Source organism: Cottoperca gobio, chromosome 7, assembly GCF_900634415.1.
Source record: "Cottoperca gobio chromosome 7, fCotGob3.1, whole genome shotgun sequence".
Taxonomy (NCBI): Eukaryota; Metazoa; Chordata; class Actinopteri; order Perciformes; family Bovichtidae; genus Cottoperca; species Cottoperca gobio.
In genome coordinates this window covers 21571289-21595156 of record NC_041361.1, presented here as the reverse complement: position 1 = coordinate 21595156, position 23868 = coordinate 21571289, and the positions used below count along the sequence as shown (strand labels likewise).

Genomic DNA, 23868 nt, shown 5'->3' with positions numbered 1-23868 from the left:
GTTATATTTAGATGTTTTCATTAAGTCAGCTTGAAGCTATAAGCGAACATACTGAGTAGAGCTGCATCGATGATTCTACTAATCGATTAGTCGATTGACAGAAAAATGATGGCTAACTATTACTATTATTATAATAATCGATTCAACTTTGAAGTAATTCTTCACGCAAAACCGTCTTTAAATGCTTTATATCTTTATATCATATTAAAGTGAATATCTTTTGGGTTTTGGACTGACATTTAGAGACCTCACCTTGGACTTTGAGAATCTGGGATGTACATTTTTCAGACGAAACGATTAATTGAGAAAATAATCGGCAGATTAATGGAAAATGAAAATAGTGGTTAGTTGTAAATCCCCTGGCAATATTGGGGCTAATGGTAAATACTAAAACATAGTGCACAGGAAGAATGTTACAAGAATGTAAAAGTAAGTACACAGATTGAGTAATGTCAGTTACACAGCAATCTGTAAAGCTCGCTAACGTTAGCTAACACGAGCCACGGCGAACTCAAACTGTTGCAAATGACTTGAAATAAAAGGTTAAGCTGCAGAACATCAGAAAGTAAGTTGTGAGGAGTTACACATGCATGTAGAGCTCCTCAGTCCAACAGGGGAGACTAATTATTATTGTCATTGTCGATTAATCTGTCAGTTAATTTCTCGATTTGTCTATAAAATATATATATATTTTTTAAAGTGAAAAATACCCGTTTCCGTTTCCGTTTCCTTAAGCCCAAGTTCAGGTATTTACATAGCTTGTTTTGTCTACCCAACAGACCCAAACATGATTAACTAAAACATACAACAAAGAAAAACAGCAAGACGTTAAAACTGACAAGCTGTAGAACTCTTTGCTTGACAAATGACTCAAGCAATGCATTGCTTTTCAAAACAGTTGCCGATGAATGTTCTGCAGTTGACTAATTGTTTAATGGACTATCAGCCTCCACCTGCACTGGCCTGATTCTCCTTGTTTCTCATCGCTCAAATACCCGTCTGCAGTAGGGCAAACATCCACAATACTTGTCACTCCGTTAACAGTAATCCAAAGATAATAATTTAAGTTTTTAAGTACAGACTGTAAAGAACATCCAGCTCTCTGCCTGGTTTGAATGACTCTCTGTAAAGACATAATGAGTACTCTGACCATGTGTTTAGAAAAAAGGGGCAATCAGTGATTTAGTGGTAAATAAAAAGGTCAAATATGACCTCAAGGCAGCGATTATTATATGGCTGCAACATTCATGACATACATGAATATATACAGTCCCAAAAGCCTTAAAGGTTTCTCACTGAGATCAATAAAGTCTGATGAAGTGAGTTTAATTTGGGTTTTTCCCTCCACTTCTAGAGACAAGTATGTTCCACAAGGCCTCCAGCTACATAATACGGAAATGGAAGTGAGTTTGTCACGAGACAATGCCTTTGTTGCTGCCAGTCGCCGAGCAAGTTGAGACCCATGTGTTGATGTTTGCTACTCTCTCACTATAACAACCCTGTCAGCGATGGATCCGCTCTGTGGGCTCCAACAGATTTCATTTCCTCCAGAGATTTCTCCAACTTTTGGAACATTAAGTGATGTTGTTGGTGTTCTGGTGCACCTGTTGTTAGACGCTGTGACACACAAACGTAGCGCGGGTCATTAGTATTAATATTTCTTAACTCAGAAACTGAATTTGTGAATAGTCAGATAATTAATTCTGTTCAGCTGTGGTGAAAAATAATGAATGAAACAATGAATATTATGAGTTATTTCATAAACATTTGACCCCAAAACAGAAATTGCTAAAAAAGTTCAGCAATTAGCTTGCAAACATATATTTCTAACATTATGTGCAGAATTACAATAAAGAAAGAATCCCTCCTATTTCTAACATCTTCACAGACTCCGGATGATTTGTGTTTTTCTGGTGCCCAAACATTCTTAGCCCCTCCATTGAGCCAGCTTCTTCTCATTAACTCCCATGCATTGCCTTACATTACTTCCATGCCCCTGTGGTCGGAGACAGCACGTTTCATGTTTGGCTTTGTGATTGAGTGAATGTGTTTGCCTGTGAGAGCTCACACACATGCATGTTAGTGAGATGGTTGGTGTGCGCGTGCACATGTGTGCCTGAACTCATGGTGGTATAGCTTGTGTGTGTGTGTGTGTGTGTGAGAGAGAGAGAGACAGAGAGACAGAGAGAGAGAGAGATGTTTTTCGAGTTGAAGGGAGGTCTTCTCCTCTGAAATATCCCCCACAATCCCTTGCTCCTCTGCGGGCAGCGGTGGTGTAGTGGCAGCAGAGACGGTGGCGGCAGCAACAGCAGGCTGATTTCCATGAGAAAAGAGCATCAGTTGGGTTAATGGGAGGGACAGCCCTCTGAGGGGACAAATGGTAGTTAATAACCAGGGAAGAATCGGAAAAGCTCTGATCCCTTTCTTTGTACTTCTTCACCTTCCAGAGGCAGGGACGGGGTGGGTGAGGGAACAAGGGACACTGGGTTCATGCTAGAATGGATGTTGTTCACTGAGGGGCTGCAATACTATTTATTATTTTCTTAGGAAAGCAGGAGAAAAAAAAACGTGATCTTGAGAACTGGGCTGTGAAGAAGTGTGTATGTGTGTGCGCGTGTGTGTGTGTGTGTGTGTGTGCATATGTAAAGGGTGCAGTTTGTGTTTGTATGTACATGTGTTTACATGCACGTGTGTTCGGTGGCTTTGGACGAGCAGGGGAAGATTTATTTGTGATATGTGAGCTTTCACACAGTAGCTGCTGCTCAGTCACTCTGAGAGGGGGGTGGCTGTTGGTCCAGGATGGAAAGACTGGAGGAGTAAGTTATAGTGTTGCTTACTTCTTTCATCACATATTTACTGATTTTAATCATCATTTTTCAGACTATGTTCTATTTAAGCAAATCTCATGTACAGCTGCTTGTGTAACAATTGAGAAATAAAGATTATTTTTATATTCCTCAGGATGTTTTTTTTAAAGTACTGAAACTCAGGTGTTGAATATGAAAATATTTACCCAGCCCTGTTCCTCATCGTGTTAAATAGTTTTCTCCTCCGGGGGACATTCCTTACTTTCTGATGTTCTGCAGCATAACCTTTTATTTCAAGTCATTTGCAACAGTTAGAGTTCGGCGTGGCTCGTGTTAGCTAACGTTAGCGAGCTTTACATAGATTGCTATGTAACATTACTCAATCTGTGTACTTACTTTTTGAATTCTTCATGTTTTAGTATTTACCATTACCCCCAATATTACCAGGGAATTTGCAACTAACCACTATTTTCATTTTCCATTAATCTGCCGATTATGTTTGGAATGTTTGGAGCCTCCCTCCCAAAGGCGGAAACAACATGACAATAACAGAAATAACGTTCACTCCATAAAACAATCAGAAGGCCACTCGGAGAGCGCAGACCTCCGACAAGGACATATCCATAAGTAAAAAATAATGCGTGTATCCGCCCCATGATTTGGATCCACTCTAAAAGGAGTTCTTCCTTGGCCCATGCTGCACCTTCCACCAAGTTTCATGAAAATCCTGCTGACAAACAGAAAAACAAACCAAACTGAAAACATAACTAAAATAACATTTTCGTTATTCCATTTCTTACATGAAAGTTGATCACTGTCCTCTTTCACATCCAGTTAACAGGGTTTTATTTGGGATGAAGTCTACGTGGAGGCCAAAACTGCACAAAACATCTCTCTTTACCTCCTTTATAGTAAATACTGCACGACATACATTTACTGCGTTTAGTTGGCAGCTGTGACAGAGAGAAGAATGATGCTTTGCTGTGTAATGGACTGATTGAAAACAGACCAATGTGCAGTGCAGCACATACACTCGCGTACACACAGATATTTACAAGGCTAATTAAAGTAAAAAAATAACCTTCACATTTTCATTTTTATTATGCATAGGCCCAAAGTTAATAATACACGCATTGCATGCTCTCATTTGCTCACACTCTCGCTGAGGCTTTCTGGACCTGCGCACATTCTGACGCGTCCTGCAGCATGCCGGTCAGAAATAGTAAGAGGATGCTAGATGCTTGAACCACATACTGCCACTTTTCCTCGTGGATCTTTTTCTAGGAAGAGCGGGGCAGCTGTGGCTTTTCAGAACCTAGATCCATCCATCAAGCAGCACCCATGGTTTACACCACACAACACACACACACACACACACACACACACGGTCTTTCCTCTCCCTCTTTTCCCTCCCTCCCTCCATTTCCATCTTAATTTCTTTCCGTCCTCTCTTTTCTTCTCTCTTTCTTCTTCCCCTTTTCTCTCTCGCACTCTGTCCACCCATCCCTCTCTGTTTTGCCCTTCATCCATCCTTCTCTCCCAGACTTTGAGTTTACAGCCCCCGGGCCACTTCCGCCAGGCTGTCTGCAACAGATTTATTAATAGGCTTTTCTCTCTGTGCAGTAAACACAGCGTTGGTTAAGGGGTCGTCTCTCAGACACTGATCGACTTGTACTTAACCTTAGGCACTGACTGACTTGGGAATAGAGGGACGTCTGTTGGTTTCAAAGATGATCCACTGCAGACCGGGTCATTGAGGGACTGCTGGAAATAAACACAAGTAGGAAACAGAAAAGACTTACAGTAAAAGAGCCAGAAAAGATGAATACATGTGGTGATATTTTACAGTTAGGGTTTGGGGAGGAGAAGCAGAGTGGCAGAAGGGATGCCATGTCACAAAGGTAATTTGGTGGATTTCATTACATGTGTCGCAAACACACCTCAGCCTGCCGAGCCACTGTTGTATACCTCCGCAAGTGACAACATACTCTCACTGTGATGTCCCGTCAGTAGTTGCTTTGGAGCTTTTCATCATTTCACAGGAGCCTCATCAACAGATAGAGTTTGCTCAGTCGGCATGGAATTGTAAATCTCAACTGAGTATTCAGTAGTAACTGTTGCTACGACTGTGTCCTCGCGCCGCACATGTGCAGATCACTATGATGACAGTGGCAGATTTAACACCCGAAGGGGCAGATTCATAAAGAACGGATTGTGGCTGCTGATGATTTGCAGCCCCTCTCTGCCCCCTCTCAAGGTCCCATTCACAAAACATATTGTGCTAATGGTATTTTGTGAGGGAAATGTAACTTTTCTTTGCGTCTGATCTGGCTGAGTGTAGCAAAGTAGAAATGTTATTGCGCCAAGACCCCAGCAGGCAGAACAATGGCAGAGAGAAAAATGATTTAACATCCACGTTTGTGAGTATAAACGTCATTAGCGCTGATCTTTGTGAATTGGACAGTTTTTGCAAAGAGCCTCTTTTCATTAGCATAGTAGCTCATTTAAATATGTGCAAATAGCACATTTGCTCGGTGCCTTTCTCCCTTTGCGGATGCTGCGAGGATTACACTTTCTTTTTGTCTTATTCGTGCAGGTTAAGGAGCCGCCAAGCCACGCAGTCCTTTTGTAAATATGCCCTGGAATGTTTTGTCATTTTTGACTTTGCTGGTAGACAAAAGCAGGCTTCTCATTTACAGCGCCGGCCGTTGATTTTCCAGCTGAAATTAAAACTTTCTCTCGCAGTTTTTATGTATCCAGGAGTTGATGACTTTTTAATGCTTCAAGGTAACTTGTTTTAAAATGAAAACGTCTTAAATATTCACTTGATGGCTATTTAATTGTACTTAAAGACTGAGGCTAAAGCAGCTTGTCCCAGGAAAGAAGTCAGCATCCTCACAGGTTGATGATCCATGAACAAACAGCATTGTTGTTGTATTGCCGTGTTGAGCAAGCTAGTACTAGTTTTACAAAAATGATAAGGAAATTGGGTGCTTAGCTGACTATTCACTTCACTATTAATGTTACGGGAGAGGAGGCTCACAAACGTAACACTATCTCATGTAATGAGTTTATCTGGGGTTGCTCAGTGAAAGATCCAACAAATCTACACAGCATACACAGTGATATTTGCTCTCTGCTTTTAACCCATCCTTGACACAGTGGGGAAGTACTAGCTGTTACCCATTAGCTATGTCTGCTATGTGTTTATTTTTTTCTTTTAAACGTAACCTGTAACCCCACGAGTTAGTTTGGTGCTGAACTAGCTGACACTTACAGCTTTCGTTAAAGCAGATAAACACACAGTTCGATCCATTCCATGTCCCACACAGCGCTGCAACATGCGAAGAAATCCCTCACCCAACAGGCCTGCAGTGCCTAGTTACGGTTGCTAAACAATGATTGGACAATCACATTTCGAATAGCCAAATACATGTGGGCAAACTGTTGACTAAGATTAGATCGAAATTATGTGAGAGAGAGACAGAGAGACAGAGACAGAGACAGAGACAGAGAGAGAGAGAGACAGAGAGAGAGAGAGAGACAGAGAGACAGAGACAGAGACAGAGAGAGAGAGAGAGAGAGACAGAGAGAGAGAGAGAGAGAGAGAGAGAGACAGAGAGAGAGAGAGAGAGAGAGAGAGACTGTTTTTTTTGTCAATGCAACAGTTCCGTTTCCTGTGCTGTTTGCTAAAATAGCTCGGGTTTCATTTTCCAGACTTTTAGTCAACTAGAAATTGACAAAAAAACAGAGTGTGTTTCTGTCATATTGACCTCCCCTCGTCCACATAAATCATTCTGAACAATGGAAATACTTCAAATTAATTCAGATCCAAGTGAAGACATTTTGAAATGTGCTGTTTGGCTTGTTGACTTTGCCTGAGCCTGAGTAGTAGTCGATGTAGTAGAGCAGCACTGGAGCAGCTGGTCAGGTATCTGCAGACCCACCAAATGAAACATGAGCTGCTGCCCTGCTGGCCGGCCATCATGCAGGACTGACTGCTCGGGCAGAGACGGGACATACCTTGGACTACATGCTGACATGCTCGTGGCTGTTACAGATGTAGCGTGTAAAAGCTCCTCTCATCTCTGCAGGTGTCGTGCATGGATCTGGATCTGGATGAGCAGAGACTGATGCTGCAGTCTGTTGAACTTTTCACTGTGATTCGATATTCATTTTATAAAAAGACGAAAGGCAGAAAATGATTACGGTTAACAAAACAGCAAAAATATTTGTCGTTTTTGCTTGATAAATGAAAATTTGAAATTGCTTTATTTCCTTTAATCAAGTATTTGATTAATTGATTAATTGTTTCAGCTCCAGTGTGATTTGTACGTGTTCTTTGATATTTATATGATTTATTTAAGTATTTATCTTTAATTTCTCATTGAGTTTTTAAGCTTTAGGCTTATTTATATATTATCTTTTTATATATATATATTTATTTTTTGTATGTGGGTGACGAGCTGCTGCATACCCTTACACAGATAGATAATAAATGACAGAATTCCTTATGTGACAAAAACGCTTGTAATTTGTTATAAAATGTAACAGACATTCAGAAAATAGTACAAATAAATACCCATCACAAGTTTCCCAGATCCAGAAGTTGAAATATAAAATGTTTTGTCAGAATAACAGGCCAAAGATAGTCAGCTTACTGTTATATACAATAATTATAATAATAATTAGTTCAGAAATTAATTATTGTAATTATTATAATGCAAAGAGTGAGTTTTGGCCTTTTTTCTTAGATGACAATGAAAGAATAACTTATTATCAAAATAATAATTGAATGCTAATAAAGTTTCTGACGATGGACACATGAATCATGAAAATACCATATGTGGTTACAGCTTCTCAAAAAGCCTTTGCTAATTGATTTCTTAAAAATATGTTTTCACTGTTGAAAACAGACATTTCTGACATTTTATATTCTAAATAATTACTTTATAAAGAAAGACACCAGTGGATAAGTATGATATAAAGATAATTATTAATTATTTTCAGTAAATATTGTTGAAAGGTAGAGGATTCTTTATTAATATATAAATGAACTGGCATATGGAGCTGAGCAGGTGACAATGTTGGACTTTTCTTCTAATGATGGAGAGTCATTATCAGCACAGCCTCTGTACCTGCTCGAAAAAACCTCATCGACGTCAACCCCAGAGATACCTGTTGCTTTAATTAAAACGTTGTACGTCACTACACAAGTGTGTTCAGATTTAGTTGAATTTAAGGATTTGTTTGGCCGTCGATTTCATGTTTTGAAGAGATTCACCAAAACTGGGCAATCAGATTAGAAAAAAATAACTATATTCATGATCACCAGCTTTGCTATTATTATCTGTTCACATAGTAAGCTGCCATTTGAGTCAAAGTGGAAGTAGTGTGGTGCACTGGTATTATGCGCTGTAACCGAGGAATGCACCAGTACTTGACAGTCGAGTATGCACATGCAGAGAAAGGACTGACGCATGCCAAAGTGTTGTTGAGATTCCAATTGTGACTCAACACAGAGTTATGTTTGTGTGTGTGTTAACAGCACGGTAATATCTGGAATATGGACCCGGTCTGTCCAGACCAGCCTTGAGATTCCGATTAGTGAGTCAGCGAATGAGACAAAACCTGATCCACGCGCAGAGAGCAAGAGCGCGTGTAGCTCCTGACTCACACACCCACAGCTACAGTAGTAGTGACAGATGATCGCTGCTCCTGATTCATACTCAGGAGCCAGTAAGAAAAAGTGGGAGAAAGCAGAATGTAGCCACGGTGTCTGATGACACATCCCCTCTTCCTTCCTCTGAAGTGATTTTTAATAACGCCTTGACCACCCCACCCTGCTCAACAATCCCCTACTCACTAAATACTGTGATGCCAAGCAAAACCTCCAACTCCCTTGGTAGACAAAGGAAATGTCTCCGCAGCTCAAGCGAATGTTCGCTGGCTGAGATGTTGAAATGGGGAGTGGAAATCAGAGTTACTCTCACTATATGAGGAGCGTGAACTGAATAAGTGAGTCGACGAATGTATGGATTGATCAAAAGAGCAGCATTACTCACTCTAGCCGTGTTTCATACGTATAAAGCAAAACTTGGCAAAAAAGGTTGTTATTAGAGCTAGAGGTAGCTTTTTGTCGAAAAATAGTTGATGTACTAAACGGGATATGCAAACGCCTTCACCAAATAAGTTCTCATGCATTTAACTCACATGACCAATCAGCTGTCTCCGCTGTAAGCGTCTTCTCAGATATTCCCTTAACGCGTGTAAACATGGCTGGTAGTACACAGCAGGTATGTGTGGACTCATGAGGCCAGTGGTGAGATCGCCAAAGGCAACTTGCTTTGTTTCGAGTTCGCAACCTTTAAAAGTGCTCTGTTGAATTTGAAAATCATTGTTGACCTCTGAAATAGTTTGACAAAGAATTCTTACACCCCATACGTTCACGTACATTTTCCCAGTTGGGAACTCATCTTTCAGATTATTAATGCAACACAAATGCCCTATCTCGCAATGATAACGAAAGTGAACAATAATGTGTGTATCCACGCTGCGATTCAGATACGATCCAAAGCTTAAAGGGTTCTTCGTTTGGCTAATGCTACACCCTTCCACCAAGTTCCAAGAAAATCCATGGCGGAAGTAATAATTATAATTCATATAATTCACTTAAAAAGAAAATACTAATGAAAAATAAATATATACACATATATTAACATAACATTTCTCATACATCCTATTCATATACACTTAGAAGACATGTTCTATATGATTACAACTGTGTTATATTCATTATCTGTCTACCACACAGATTCTACACAGAGGGAGTTATAGTTGTTAACAAGCACTATTAAAATGATCTTATATCTGCTTATGACTACAACATATTGCATTGTTATTACATGTTTATATACTGATTATAAGTGCTAAAGAGGAGGTTTACATTTTGCTGGTGTATTTTCTTATCTTTTCCAGGGAGGTTTGCAGGATGCTCACATGCTTCTATCCTTCATCACCTGCTTTTTTAACTTCTCTAAGTTGTTTATCGACTACTCCTCCCCTCTCCCTCCTGCGTCTCCCTCCTAATGCTGTGTTTTGATCAGTTGCTGAGCTCCCTCTCTGCTCCCCCTCGCAGCGCATTTCACCGTCTCCCCTCTTTTCTCAAGCATACTTCTCCTTCTCATTATTTCCTTCAAGTATACTCCTCTGTGCCATTCTCTTCTCGGAGCTTTGAATTTTCCCCCTTCTCCTCACTTTCTCTCCCTCTCTCTCGCTCTCTCTCGCTCTCGCTCTCTCTCTCTCTCTCTCTCTCTCTCTCTCTTTCTCTCTCTCTCTCTCTCTCGCTCTCTTTTCCCCCCACGACCACTTACCGAATTAAACCCCTCACCCACTCAAATGCATTCCATCAGCTTCATAAACGCACATGTTTTAGCAAACATGTAATGGTTCTCAGAGGGACTTCCTCCTCTTTTCCTCACATCTCTCTATCTATTCTCTCCCTCCTCTGTCTCTGCTTCTCTGTCCGCTCAAAGTCCCGGTGAACAACAACAAGTTGGAAAAATGAAAGTGGGGTGACAACTGCGAGTCCTCTTTCTGCGTCCCCTCCAGGGCCAGTGTGAAGTTTTCAGTTTGATTGAAGGCCTCTTTTCTGTGGTGTGCGGTGTGAAAGCTGTCCTAATTGAATGATAAAGTGCCCCGAGATGGAGTCCAGTGAATAGCCAACAATGGCCAGCCTGTGTGTGGTAGAGGGATTTTGGTTCACATCCAGCCTCTGCCTCTCTGCTCCGAGAGGGGGCCTATTATAACACTCTCTGCTGGACTCAGTCACGTGATACAGCCTCGCTCCCTGCTACTCACCCCCCTCTCCTCCCCTATTCGCCCCTCTCCCCGCCTCAGTGTGGCCTGGCCAATCTGCTCACGTCATCGGCCTCCTCTTCATTCTACTGCTTTGGTTGGATGGTCTCATTTTGCCAGCGAGTGACTTTCAGTAGCAGCTATCTGTGTGTGTGTGTGTGTGTGTGTGTGTGTGTGTGTGTGTGTGTGTGTGTGTGTGTGTGTGACATGAGAAGACACAAACTGAAATTAAGTTTTCTAATGTTCAGAAATGAATTTGAAACCAGATTACAAATCTGCTTTGCTTGTGTGACACTAGTGTGAACATGAGTTATGAGCAGCGTTTTTAAAAAGCGTTTTTATTTCTCCGATTCTTTGAACAGTTTTTGGGGTTTGAAGAAGGTAAAGTATCAATGGAGCGCGTGTGAAGGAAACAAAAGATGTCAAAAACGTAATAATTAAAAGACTTAATATCTTGAAATAAAGACATAATATCTTGAAATAAAGACTTAATATCTCGAAATAAAGACTTAATATCTTGAAATAAAGACTTAATATCTTGAAATAAAGACTTAATATCTCGAAATAAAGACTTAATATCTTGAAATAAAGACTTAATATCTTGAAATAAAGACTTAATATCTTGAAATAAAGACTTAATATCTCAAAATAAAGACTTAATATCTTGAAATAAAGACTTAATATCTCAAAATAAAGACTTAATATCTTGAAATAAAGACTTAATATCTTGAAATAAAGACATAATATCTTGAAATAAAGACTTAATATCTTGAAATAAAGACTTAATATCTTGAAATAAGACTTAATATCTTGAAATAAAGACTTAATATCTCGAAATACAGACATAATATCTTGAAATAAAGACTTAATATCTTGAAATAAAGACATAATATCTTGAAATAAAGACTTAATATCTTGAAATAAAGACTTAATATCTCGAAATAAAGACATAATATCTTGAAATAAAGACATAATATCTTGAAATAAAGACTTAATATCTTGAAATAAAGACTTAATATCTCAAAATAAAGACTTAATATCTTGAAATAAAGACATAATATCTTGAAATAAAGTCTTAATATCTCAAAATAAAGACTTAATATCTTGAAATAAAGACATAATATCTTGAAATAAAGACTTAATATCTTGAAATAAAGACTTAATATCTTGAAATAAAGACTTAATATCTCGAAATAAAGACATAATATCTTGAAATAAAGACATTATCTTGAAATAAAGACTTAATATCTTGAAATAAAGACTTAATATCTCAAAGTAAAGACTTAATATCTTGAAATAAAGTCTTAATATCTCAAAATAAAGACTTAATATCTTGAAATAAAGACATAATATCTTGAAATAAAGTCTTAATATCCCGAAATAAAGACATAATATCTTGAAATAAAGTCTTAATATCTCAAAGTAAAGACTTAGTATCTCGAAATAAAGTCTTAATATCTTGAAATAAAGACTTAATATCTTGAAATAAAGACTTAATATCTCGAAATAAAGACTTAATATCCCGAAATAAAGTCTTAATATCTCAAAGTAAAGACTTAGTATCTCGAAATAAAGTCTTAATATCTCAAAGTAAAGACTTAGTATCTCGAAATAATGACTTAATATCTTGAAATAAAGTCTTAATATCTCGAAATAAAGTCTTAATATCTTGAAATAAAGTCTTAATATCTTGAAATAAAGACTTAATATCCCGAAATAAAGTCTTAATATCTTGAAATAAAGACTTAATATCCCGAAATAAAGTCTTAATATCTCAAAGTAAAGACTTAGTATCTCGAAATAAAGTCTTAATATCTCAAAGTAAAGACTTAGTATCTCGAAATAAAGTCTTAATATCTCAAAGTAAAGACTTAGTATCTCGAAATAAAGTCTTAATATCTCAAAGTAAAGACTTAGTATCTCGAAATAAAGTCTTAATATCTCAAAGTAAAGACTTAGTATCTCGAAATAATGACTTAATATCTTGAAATAAAGTCTTAATATCTCGAAATAAAGTCTTAATATCTTGAAATAAAGTCTTAATATCTTGAAATAAAGTCTTAATATCATGAAATAAAGTCTTAATATCTCGAAATAAAGTCTTAATATCTCGAAATAAAGACTTAATATCTTGAAATAAAGTCATAATATCTCGAAATAAAGTCTTAATATCTCGAAATAAAGACTTAATATCTTGAAATAAAGTCTTAATATCTTGAAATAAAGACTTAATATCTCGAAATAAAGTCTTAATATCTCAAAGTAAAGACTTAATAATAATGACTTAGGAAAGTTGCACATTTTTTGGAGAAAGTTTCATTATAATGACTTGGAGGATGTTTTTCTTCTTCAAAAAGCTACATTTGCATTTGTTTTATTTATATTTATTTAGAAGCTGTGTGCAGGTGAAATGGAAGAAAAGCAGCCCCGCTGAACAAGGTAGTGTGAGATCAGGTAATACAGGTGCATGGTGACTGCCTTAGATAAAATCATGTTGTGAATTTTGGAAATGATTACATCCATCTTTTTTCAAAAAATGTTAACTTTTGGACTTTACAACGCTCTGGAGTTATTAGAAATGTTTGAATCCTACGCAGCCACCACTGGAATCTAATTCTACAAATAGTGTAATACTAATAATATCAGTGAAGCCTGATCTTTATGTGTCTTCCTTAAGTCACAGAACGAACTTCCAAGCTTCAAACTGTTCGTTGCAGCCCTTCAAAGTTTAAAGTAAAACTTATATTAGGCAACTCCAGAGCACAAATTAGCATCAATCTGTCAGATTTATTATCTTTCAGTCAGTCAGGCCTAGTTCCCAGTCGCTCACCTGCTGCTTGGTTAATCTCCCTTCATTCTCAGCTAGACGGCCGCATGGCCTCCAAGAACCCAATCAATACTTCAGCTGATTTATCAATGCTTACTATAATATTCAGTATTACTGTGGTTTGCATGTGGAGCGGCTGCGTTGGTGGGTTTGTCTTGACGGGGAGTGGGAGGGTGTCAGCAGTGTGGAGGAAGGAGCAGCGCTGCGGATGCCGGGCAATCTGTTAACTATTTTACCCTCCAACTGAAACCTAAACCTTTCTCAGAGGAAGACAGAGCTTCTAACAGAGCTCCTTACATTCCCCCCTGCACGCACACTCACACACACACACACACACACACACACACACACACACACACACACACACACACACACACACACACACACACACACATTTAAAGTGTTGGAGAGGTAGTGAGGTGGAAGACCACCCTCTGGTATCCCAGTCATTCAAATGAGTGTGTGTTTTTATCTCTGGGGGCTGGAAGAAAGGAGAAGGAAAGTGCTGCGTTAAAATGTGTTAATGAATAACTCCTGAGCTTAACACTCGTTCTGCACAGACTCCCTGTCAATTCTTCCTTCCCCTCCCCCCCCCCCCCAACACCCCAAAACACTTCTTTCTTTCTTTCTTCCTTCACCTTCCTCTTAACTTGCATTGTACCTCCCTATTGCACTGAAGAATAGTGTTGGTCAGATTGATAATATTAGAGAATACAAAGTGTTTCTCTTTGGACATTTCTTTGTGAAATCTTGTGTCTGATGGTGTTATCAGTTCAACTTATAACTGCATAAAACTTGAAAAAGTAAAAAAGTGGTATGATGGTTCTAAAGACCAAAACTAACTAGAAACTAATCCTACTAACAAATATTGCAAAACCTGACACATATTCCTCTGTGCCATAGTTGTCCAACAACTCTGCACTGGGTGACATGTTCCTTCATTACCATGAACACACACTCTGTGTACTTTATTTGGATTCAGGCTTACACACTCCTGCTGCTGGAAATACTCACTAGAGCGCCAAATGGAGATTAATCCGCAGCTGAAAATAGTCCCCAACAAATGCTCTATTTCCTCCTGATTGAGTAACGTTTGGTAAGAACTTAATGGCCAGATGTTTTATTAAATGTACATTTACGTCTTCAGTAGGAACCAGTGTGCTGAGGGCTGAGTGCCACAGACAGGAAAATATTTAGTACTCCCTCTACTTATTGCATAGCATAGCATAGCATAGCATAGCATAGCATAGCATGATACATCAATGATGACACTTTTAACCGTTTTAAGCACTAGTTAACTGTTTGGTAGTAAAATTTGTATTTTTTAATCACAATTTAATTATATACAAAAGAAAACACTAGATCATATTTCTACAAAAGAGTTTCTTAACTCAAACTTTGAATTCGACAAAAATGATTAATAAAGGTGTACAACTCATTAATAGACACTTTACTGGAACTAGATTCCACTATTCCAAAACATTAACGGTGTTTCAGATACACATTCCTGAGAGCTCTCTTTTCCCCAAATTTGAAATCACACTGTCTGGAAGTCATTGGGATCATTTTTTACGTCAGGTAACACGAGTCCAGGCTGCTGTGGCACTAAAGACTGTCAGCCCGCTGACACTTAATGAATGTAGCAGAAAGAGAAAACAAGGAATTTCACAATTACACTGACATAGAAAGTTGATTTGCACCAACAAGGAATACTTTTTAAATCGGATTAAATCATCGTTTAACTTTAAATCATGTTGCACCAAACTATCTTATAATTAAGAAAAAGATTGTATTTAAGCCTGTCTTTAAACATCAATTTAGTTTTTACACTAAACTTAGATTCAATCAAATTTTGCTGCACAAAAACTTTAAACTCAAATTTAAAATGTGATTCAGTATTAAGTTTAAACTTACACTGGAGGAGGTTTAAGGCCTCAGTTAAGGAACAGACTCAAGCCATCAGGAGGAGAAAGCTTCTGGAGCCATCATGAGTACCGTGGCTAACTCGCTTTTTAACTGGCTAGCAAAAATGTAACCTTTTGTTCAGGAACACAGAGCAGCTGAAACAGCTTCCCCGCCCTACTTTATATCCTACTTACGAGGTCCCGCAACACACGCACATTTCTTTCTTTCTTCTTCTTCCTAAATGCGGGTACAGGCGAGCATCTTCATATTGATTAAACTATTTAACTCTAAACTCTATTTAACTTCGGTTTACATAAATAAACTTGGATTTACTAAACGGGGATAAATGAAATGAAATTCATCCTTGTTGGTGCAACATTAATGTGGATCGGGCAACATGATAATAAAGTCAGTATGGACCGGGTGCATCGGGTTAGTGCATCCTGAGCTCAAACAATTAGTTAATAAATCTAAAGTTGAAATTAACCAGCAGTCTTTCTTTAAGCAAAAATGGATTTGCTGCCTTACTTTGTCACATAATCAAAAACTGAATATCTCTGATTAACTGAATATCTTGACATTTTATAGAAGAAACGATTAATCAAGAAAACAATTGACTGATGAATTAATAATGAAAATAATCCTGTTGCATCCTGCACAGTTGCTTCACCAATTTGTACTGTACACCTACTGTAGGCCGTAGTTTAATAGCTTCTCCTTCTCTTGTGTATCAGACTGAGCAGCTCACCTGTGATCTGTTACCCAATAGGTTCAGTTCTGCTCCAATACAAAGACTCATCTGCGAGCTCTGACACTGGGGAGAGGAGGCTCCCTCCATGCCGGAGCCGAGCAAGAAAGGCTGAAGATGTGCTTGTTTTTAGTATGATTGAACCTGTGGATCTCAGGCCTCGCTGTGTAAAGTCTTTTTTTGCAGTATAACTTAAGCTTCTCATTGATTTTTCCCTGAAATGCACACACTGCTGTTTTGAACCCCGCCCCACACACACACAAATATAACAGCGGCTGCTGTTCTGAACATCTGTGTTGTCTGCTCTTCTCACTCTTCTTCTCTTCCACCCTGTTCCTGTCAGCTGGTTGCTCTCTCTTCTCTTTTCATCTCATTCTTGTTGTGTTGTTATGTTCCCTCTGTCTGTCGGTCGGTCTGTCTGTTTGTCTGTCTGTTTGTCTGTCTGTCTGTCTGTCTGTCTGTCTGTCTCTCCGTCTCTCTCTCTCTCTGTCTCTCTGCTCTCTCTGTCTGGTCTCGCCTCTCCTCTTCTGCTCTCTGTCTCTGTCTCTCTCTCTTCTTCTCTCGCTCTCTCTGTCTCTGTCTCTTCTCTCTCTGTCTCTCTGTCTCTCTTCTCTCCTCTCTCTCTCTGTCTCTCTCTGTGAGGCTCTTAATGAGCGCAGGCTGATTTCTGGGTGTTTGAATTGGCATGTGGGAGAGAGAGAAGAGAAGGAGTGAGGGATAGAGGGTTGAAGAGATGAAGGAGGAGCAGAAGCACCGGCAGGGAGGAGGAGGAGGATGATGGGAGGAAGAAACGGATGGGGAGGTCAAAACAAATGCCAGATGAAAGTGAAAAATGAGTCGAAAGCTTGTGCGTGTACTTTCGGGTAGTTTTCCCTCATTATTTATTTTCCTTATAATTGTCAGCAGCAGGAATTAATGTGGTTTAGAGCTATTTGTCGATGTTTCCTCTCTGAAGAGTTTATCCTCCCTGAAAGTCAAACTAGAATTTGGTTTCACCTCACTTTTTGTGTAAAACTAAATACAATGGTGCTGCAGTTATTTTCATAATTCAGCCAGATACATTTGAGGAAACTGCGTCCAAGCTTAACCCATGTGCCACTAAGTATACTAAGTGATAGGCAAACTTTTTTTTGTTGGGATATGTCAATGATTAGCATCAACAACATTATTTGTTGTGCATTAAACCATGAAAACAGCATGTATTTGCAACATAGGGAGAACATGGCTCAATCTGGTGGAAAATGGTAAAAACTACAATTGTGAAGCCAGAGCTCTTGATTGAAAGCCTGATATAGTAGGGCGCAATGGAGTGTGACTGCTACTTGGAGAGGTCCTAGTTCACCTCCTGCCCTGCCGTGGTGCCCTTGAGCAAGGCATTGCTCCCCGGGCGCTGTCCTATGAGCTGCCCACTGCTCCTAGTACTAGACTCCTGGTACTAGGATGGGTTAAAAGCAGAGAACACATTTCACTGAGTGCTGTGTGCTCTGCATCTGTGACCATTAAAAAGAGGGTTGCATCCCTCCAAATCTTAAATCTTAAATCTTAAATCATTTTTATGCTGTAATGGTTGTGGGATCAAAAATGGTGCTTTTAATGGATTTCAATAGGTCTGAGTGTCTGTATTTTAGATAGACAGTTTATTATGGGCATATTATAGAAGCTGAGGTTGAACTTGAGGTTGAAACAAAATAAATAAAAGATTCACATATTTGCATTGCATTAACACATGTATCTAAAAATGGTAAAAAAAACAAATGTCCCTAATGAGGCACAAGGGTTAAAGACTCTATGTGAGGGAGTTTCTCTTATCAGGAGATGACTGACATTTAACAGTTGAATGTCAAACTAGGTAGCCACGGTTCAACTGCTGTAACTCAATTTAATCTCTCTATGAGCATTTCTCTCTTCTGTCTTTCTGCAAAAAAATATGTTTACATATTCTACAACAAATTGGCATCTACTACGCTTGCTTTGAAGTTCAAATCTTTGTGTTTTTATGATTCATTTGTTAGCAAATAAAAAACTACAGCTCCCATGAATATTTACCGTTAATTATGTAGGCCTATGCTGTTTCCATTTGTGTTTAAAAAAAGTTTGATTAGATGTGCATTCATATGGGATGTATAGGCAAGGACTTGTTCATGCATCTTTGTGTGTGTGTGTGTGTGTGTGTGTGTGTGTGTGTGTGTGTGTGTGTGAATGAGAGTGTGTGGCCCTCGTTCTCACTAACAAACACATTCCCAGTGTCAAATAGGCAGCGTGGACTCAGTGTCACCCCCAACAACCTGGCTGACCCCGGCATCCTCCTCACACACACACACACACACACACACACACACACACACACACACACACACACACACACACACACACACACACACACACACACACACACTGGATGCTGGATGGATATATTAATACATAATACTTGTAGTACTACTTATTCTGCTACCATCACACTGGGCTTTTGTATCGTCCTTTGTTCACATTTTTGTGTGTCGAGACTTGGGATGTCACAATACCAGACATTTAGTAGTCGATACTAATACCAGTGAAAATCCACGATTCTCAATGCCAATTCAAAAACAAAATGAAATCCCGCATTCAGCATACAGTCCTTTATTACGTTTGATTACTGTTTTTTGTTAGGAAGTTAAACACGTCATAATTCACTCGCCAATATCTATTTTGTGTTGCTGTGAAAACTTCTCCTTCTAACAACTGTAAACTTCAATAAGTTTCTAATAAGATTACATTTGAAAACATGGTAACGTTATACTTTACCGTCGCCCAAAACACATTTTTAATTAATAGAGCCTGAACGCACCGTACTGCAAGTCAATAGCACCTCCGATACCAGCTGCTAACAGCTGACAGCTGACAGCTAACAGCTAACGTTAACTAGCTAGCTAAAAATAGGGTGTGTCCCCTGGACGAGTCATAGTGAGGTTAATAAATAAATAATAACAAAAAGTCAAGTGTGTGCCTTCTGTGTGTTCTGTGAGAGGGAGCAGACGAGGTCCTGCGGTCCAGGACTCACAACCAGATTTGTGCTTTAGGAACCGATAAGCAGAACCAAAATTAAAAATGTCTCATTTCCTTTTGGATTTTAACTTGTCGACGGAATGCCGTTATTCTCGAGCCCCCGAGTCATAGTCACAGTTTTAAACACGGGGTTAACATTGGGAATTGAAACAAAACTACATGGTTAGGTTTAGTAAAATGGGGTTAAAATAAGTATGTTTTGTATAAGTGTCTGTTTGTGAGGTAATTACGTTATGTATTAAGTTGAAATAAGTTGAACGTTGACTTTTGGTTTCACACGGGACACAGACAGCGGTCTCTTGTTTGTTTGACCCATCCATCCATCCATCCTGACCTCCTGAGTTTGAAACCTATTTGTGATACGTCAAAAACAAACGGAATATAATTGACAATGCAGTTTCATTGTATGGAAATGTTATTTTTACCAGGCTGGAATGAGCTGTGGGGTTTTGGCTGTGCACTTACCATTATGGAATATTACACAGTGCTTTCCTTTAGATTTTGTTGTACATTTAGTAGGGAAGGTTGTTTTTATTATTTTTGGTATATCATGTCAACTAACCAGTTATTGTTGGATGGGCTGTTATTTATTGTGCCATGCACATACAGGTGACCAGCACACATGTCAGACACCAAAAATACTTTGCAGTAGTGAAACATTTGTCAGACAGGAACATAATTACTCACACATACGTTTACGATGTAAGCATAGAAACGTTGTCTCACCTTCCAGACTCTACAAATACATTCTGCTACAAGTCTCCTTCTTAACACAGGACTCCAGCCATGCACTGAAGGCCAAACTTCCAGAATAGCTCTGTAATGAATTGTGTTATATTTTACATGTTCAGAGAACCCTCAAATACCAGAATCTTTTCTGATTCTTTTATTTATGTATTCCAAAGAAAAACACTGTATGCTTCTAGAAATGTCAAAGAGTGTTAAGATTAGAAAACAGTCGTTAGCTGGTTGTAAGTATAATCACTATTGTGTTTAATCAGCAGGAAATATACACATGGACATAAAAGTGTTGGATGACAACTTAAAAGAAGCCTTTAAATGAGTGCAAAAACAGCAACAGTTAAGGGAAATTTACAACTTTTTTCAGTGTAACATTACAGCAGGGTGAAGTCAGGAGAAGCAGGCAGTGCAGTAGTGAAGGTGTTCCTTGGTGACAGTTAGATGAGCCCTGCCTTCTTCCCCCCAGCCAGACCACAGCCTGGGCTATCTTTAGCCAGGACACCAGGGCAGCGCTACTGGGTTTATGGCCACATCCCGGCACGACGCTAACTGTTGGGATGGGTGAGGGTTTGGCATGGCAAAGCGGAGCTCTGGTCTCTGGTTAAGAGGGGGGGCTCTTCCTCTCAATTCCTCCTTCCTCCATGTGTAGCGCTTCACCCTGGGTCACAAGCAGGAGAGGAACTGAAACCTGGGGGAGGAGGGGAGGAAAGATGGAGTGAGAGAAAGAGAGAGGGAACACTGTTGAAATAGATCTGCTACAGACCTCTCACTCAGCCTTCATTTTTAATTTACCAAGTCATTTAAAAATGTTAAATCACATAATAAAGACAGAACCAGTTTATATACATCAGAAAAATTCGCTATATAATTTCCTCCAAATAACAATTATTTTTCTCATGATTTATTGCACTTTAATATTTTTTGCATTGCATTCAACCTGTAAAGAATATACAAAAAACATTCAAATTAAAACATTTATCAAAGAAAAATGCTTAACATTGACATTATTATCCACTGTTTCCTGCTTCTAAATGTTTTATATCATAGTAAATTGAATATCTTTAATATCTTAGTGTATCAAAGTGTAAAGTTTTTTAAATTTCTGAATTTGTTTTGACTAAACAAGTCAGTTTATCGTAAAAGTCATCACATTAACAGATTATTTAAAGACTGTAAATAATAACAGCAAGCAACCAATGAATGCTTTGATCCTTCAAACGAAATCGTATTATTTCAACTTGCAGATTGATCTTTCCTGCAGTTACATCTGTGTTTGGGTGTGCTGGAAATGCCTTTTTTAGATGAATGGATTAATCATTCAGTATATAAAACTAAACTAAACAGATACAATCAGAATATCCTCTCACGGTAACGGTAAATCGTAAAATTGATGCTGAATAATTGTCTTTCTTTTTTTAGTTATTTTATTAATAGTTTGCACCGAGTACAAACGCAAGGTCTTTTCTTTGTTTCATTATTGACACTGTGTTTGGCTGAGTGGCTGTGTTGTCCTCATCTATATGTGTTCTCTGCTGCCACGATGACAAAAACATGTAATGCAATCTAGTAGGGCTGTACTAAAGTCATTTCTTTACATTCAAAGCTTATTTGAGGTTTTCTTATGGAGCTGTATCATATGTTATGACCTCATGACCCCCCATGTGTGATTGTGGTTATATAAATGTAATTTATGGTGCTGCTAAAACAGGTGCATGATCCCTTTATGTGCGGCAAGCTGAAGAGCAAACAGTTTTTTTTTACCACAGTACAAAAGGTTGTTTTTAAAAAGCTAAACTTGCCAATAAATATGGATTGAAGCAGAACATTTGGTTCGATAAAAACATGTTATGGATTTTGGAATTGATTACATCAATCGTCTATCTTTGAATTCAAGTCTGAAACAATCCTCCGCAGCCACCACTGGAACCTAATTCCACAAACAGTATCACAGTGAAGCCTGATCTCTTTGTGACACTGTGCACAAATACAGAGTTTAAACAGACATTAAGCTGTTGCATCATTCAAATGTTGATTTAGAATCTGAATGTCAACGTTATGAATGAAGCTTCTACGCTGCAAACTATCCGATGCAGCCTCGCCAGTTTGACGGAATAAAGCAAAAGTAGAGTTTTTGAAATCTGCTGGAAATGTTTTGACATCACTGAAGTGAGCTGATGGTGGCGGCCATGCTGCCTTCATCCTCCTTGGCTTCCAGTCCTGGTCAAAGTGTTTAGTAAAGCATGACCTGCCCCCCCCATCTCTCACTGGAGTCACTTGACTGCTCCAAAGACCCCTGACTCCACCGCTGCAAGTGACATCCTTTATCCCTCTCTCCTTCATGCCCCACACTAACTGTCTACTTTTTCATAATTAGAATTTAGACATTAATGAAACTTTTCATACAGTACATGACATTTCTTGTGTTATCAAATGTTTTAGATCTAATGTTTGAGCAACATGCGCACACACACGCAAACGCGCACACACACACACACACACACACACACACACACACACACACACACACACACACACACACACACACACACACACACATACACACACACTTCACCACCCCCCTCTCCCCTCGAGTGCGGCTGTTGTCACCTAAGCTCTGGACGGTGAACTCACTTTCTATATTTAGTTTGTTTGTACTGTTTAGTTTAGACGAGCAGATTCTGTAGCCGCACCGTCCTGCTATGTGGATCACGGTTCTGCAGAGACGACCAGCCTGTTCTGGTTTGGCCTGGTTCGTATCGGCTCGGCCCCGCATCGTGCCATCAACGCCACAAAGAAACAAACCGTGAAACCTTCTCTCACATGTTATTGAGTATGGCAGGCAGTGAAGGGGTTAATACCAGTCACTCAGCATGGTGGAGCCATGGCGGGCGGGCAGGCAGGCAGTGCAGAGGCTGACCTTTGACCTCTCAGGAAAGGAATGTGGAAGCTCTTTCATCCAGGACAGAAACTAAAGACACCCGGGCAGTTGGAAAGTGGCGGTTCAATTCTGCCTTCAACGTTTTTGATTAGGAGAAGTAAGAAGAGGTTCCACGTGTGTTTGTCGTAGCGGAATCTGCCATTTTGGAATGAAGTTCCATCCTGCAGCAGTTTGTGTCTTACTCTGTGATCACTGCTGTGACGCTGGAGTGTGATAAGTGGTTGGAAATAGTTGCAGTTGTGCTGTTTGTGCTGGCGTAACAAAAAAAACCTGGTTCTGCAGCACTTTGTGCTCTGACCTTTAACCTACTACCTGTGTAGTATGTTTATAGTAACAAATGAGATGATCATTACCTATCACTGACATTTAGGGGTAATTTATTTCTTTATTGATTCATCGATTTAATTATTCAATCATCAAAAGAGTTGCCTATTTATGTTTTGTCAATTTATTGATTGATTAATCAACTAATCGTTTCAGATCTACTGACATCACCTGTCCCATAATGAGAATATAACCAGTTGGTTGATGAGTCAGTGTTAGATGATATTTAACATGATTTATTTATTTCTAGCAGCACTTTTAAACTGTGGTTCTGAAAAGTAAAGCCAATGCAGAAGAGTCTTAAACCTGCATTCTCTCTCATATCCAGCAGGGGGCGACTCCACTGCTTGAAAAATAAAGTCTGATTGTATAGAAGTCGATGAGAAAATGACTTCTCACTTGATTTATTACCTCAGTACACATTCTTCTAATGAATGTATGCTCTCAATCTGTAGTTTCAAGTCTTCTTTAATACAGCATGATGTTCATTTAGTAAATTATCATCCCATTTAGTGTAAAATAGACGATAAAGCAGAGTATGCTTTAGGGCGGGGCTACTTTGCGAGTGACAGGTCGCTACCGAAGCGTTGTCTGGTTTGGGTGTTGTCCGTGTTTTTGCCTTAGAGCTTTAACCCTTCCACGGTGCCTTTTCACTTCCTGGAAGTTAATTGTAATA

The 23868-nt window shown here is 38.9% G+C and overlaps 1 protein-coding gene across 3 annotated transcripts in view; it reads left to right on the top strand.

Annotated features, from left to right (window-relative positions):
• Positions 1-23868, top strand: part of plagl2 (pleiomorphic adenoma gene-like 2) — a 38393-nt gene that overhangs the window by 1368 nt on the left and 13157 nt on the right. The window contains exon 2 of one of the 3 annotated variants that reach the window (XM_029436066.1): positions 13057-13103. The exons of the other annotated variants lie outside the window; for them this stretch is intronic. The gene's annotated coding sequence lies outside the window, so the exon portion shown is untranslated. The remainder of the gene's footprint in view (positions 1-13056; positions 13104-23868) is intronic. 3 annotated transcript variants of the gene reach the window in all.